Source organism: Equus przewalskii, chromosome 10 (assembly GCF_037783145.1).
Source record: "Equus przewalskii isolate Varuska chromosome 10, EquPr2, whole genome shotgun sequence".
Classification (NCBI taxonomy): Eukaryota; Metazoa; Chordata; class Mammalia; order Perissodactyla; family Equidae; genus Equus; species Equus przewalskii.
Window position 1 is genome coordinate 57,542,110 of NC_091840.1, and position 2,382 is coordinate 57,544,491.

Here is a 2,382-nt window from a genome sequence, read left to right on the forward strand (position 1 = left end):
CAGCTAATGAGACCTGGGTTTCTCAGTGTCAGAGAGAGAAGTAACAAATGAGGAAAAGAGGAATAACACCACATTGGAACGAGCACACTTAACATCCAGATCTTGATTTCTAAACACCATTCTCCGATAACAGCAACTAGGGCTCCTTAAAGAAATGGTTGACTCCAGGGCTGGTGCAGGGAAAATACAAGATAAGCCTGGACCATCTTGTACCAGAAAGTAAGCAAATGCTAACAAGAGGATAGGGGCATGTCAAAAGGACACATAAACCAGTCTGAAGGAGCTTATAATGGCCAAACCCAGAACAATTTCAGAAACAATATAAAAAATTATATTCTACGGATTAAACCTATAGAATTAAAAATTATCCATGAGTTTGTATTGATGCAAATAATTGAATATACAATATATAAGTAAATAAGAGAGAACAACCAGCTCTTCCTTACAGAATTAGATGAGAAATGTATAAGGAACGAGGGAAATAGAAAATCACCATGAGACAAACACCGCAGTAATAACTGTTGCAGGCAAGACGGATGCTAAAATTAGTGGGTGCAAGTTTGAGGAGAAACAGGACGTTTGCAAAGTCACAAGCATTTACCCCAAAATATTAATTACAAAGGGGAAATAGTAGCTTTACAGTGGAGGAACTCGGCAGACTCCATATTTACTAAACCATCCAAGTTAATACCACCGGTAATAAAACCGGCTGACAACACGAACCTCCTGATCCGCTGTGCTGAGCCAGGCACAGCATCATTTCGCTAGGGCGACGGGAGGATGTGAGGGAAAGAGGGATGGAGGAGGAACCACCAGATTAAAACTGACTACACATCAGACAAAATGAAACTACAGTGTTTACGGATGCACATTTGGGTAACAAAACTATAAAGAAAGGCGAAGAAGCTCTTTCCATAAGGTCGGGAGTGGCTGCTGCTGGGGGAGGACGCCGGGTGCGGACAGCCGGAGGCTTTGGGGGCGAATGAGAGGTTCAGCGCTGCCCAGCTGGGCTGGTGGCGGCAACGGTGTTCGCCTTGTGCTACTTCATTAAGCTGTATCTATGTTTTGTGCAGTTTCCTGTAACTGTGCTATACGGTAAAAAAAAAAAAAAAAGGTTTAACAAACATAGTTGGACACTTGTGTATACCTGGGAGGAAGGAAATCTGGAAAGAAATACATCAAAATGCTTACAGTGGGTGGTGGGGTTATTGATTTTAATTTTTATTACACTTTTCTATAATGTCCAAGTTTTCAAAAATGAGTTTTAGTTTTATAACGGGGGGGGGGGGGGGGCTCGTGGACATTCTCTTCCTATGCTGTTCCAAAGTCACTACCTAAGCGTGACCGCAGTCTTGTCCCCCGCCCCGCCCCCCTTCAATCATGTCCGTGGGGACAAGAACTCCATCCTCCCAACCCTGGCTTCCCAGCGCGGAGCCGGGGTGCGGTGTTCCAGCCGACTCCTCCGCAGCCGTCTGGCCTCACGGCCGGGATGAGCCCCGCCCGGTCCCCGCCCGCGAAGTCGGTTGGAGCCCGCAGCTCGGCGGCTCCGGGACGGCGGAGACCCGGCCCGCCCCGCCCCCCGGGCCGCCGCGCCCGCTGCAGCTCGCCTCCCTCCGGCCGGGCCGAGCGCCGCTCCCGCTGCGGGCGGGGGCCCCTGGGCGCCGGGCTGCGCGGCGCGGGTCCCCTCGGGCTCGCTCAACCGAGCCCCCCCCCCCCCCCGCCCGTTCACTTTCTTTCTCTTTAACCAGAAGTTCACACGAAAAACAAAGGCAGGGAAGCGACTGGAACGCGCAGGACGAAAGAACCTTAAAAGATGAAAAGTCGTCCCGCATCCGCGACCTCGTGGCGCAATGGTAGCGCGTCTGACTCCAGATCAGAAGGTTGCGTGTTCAAGTCACGTCGGGGTCAAGGCTCTCCGTTTTCCCACCTACCGAACTAGGTTCGGGCTACTTGTAATTTCCACCTGCAAGAACACCTGGCCATCCTCCTGCTTCTTCCTTGCTCCTTTGCAGCAGAGGTCGGAGGAGCTTGAGGACAAATGGGCAGTGTCATTTTCGGATCTGAAGATGATCTAGGAAACGCCACGAGGCGCTGCTTTCCAGCCTGGGCAATTCCGAGGGAACGCGCCTGATGCTGCTGCCCTGTCTCCTTCCCCGTGCGCTTCAGCCCCTTCCTCCTGTCGCAAAACGTCTCACGAGAAAAGCTATTTAAAAAATAATAATAAAAGACTAACAACATCATTGGAAACAAGTATAGAACAAAACACTTATTGGAAGATGAAATGTAGTATTTTTAAACGTGAAAAGAAATCTTTCATAATAAGAGAAATGCAAATTAAAATGAAAACTCAGTGAGTTATTTTTAACCTATGAGATTGGTTAG

At 49.2% G+C, this 2,382-nt stretch overlaps 1 non-coding gene across 1 annotated transcript; it reads left to right on the forward strand.

Annotated features, from left to right (window-relative positions):
- Positions 1-1,836: 1,836 nt before the first annotated feature.
- Positions 1,837-1,908, forward strand: TRNAW-CCA (transfer RNA tryptophan (anticodon CCA)). Its single transcript has one exon. It is a non-coding gene; the product is annotated as a tRNA-Trp (tRNA).
- Positions 1,909-2,382: the final 474 nt, after the last annotated feature.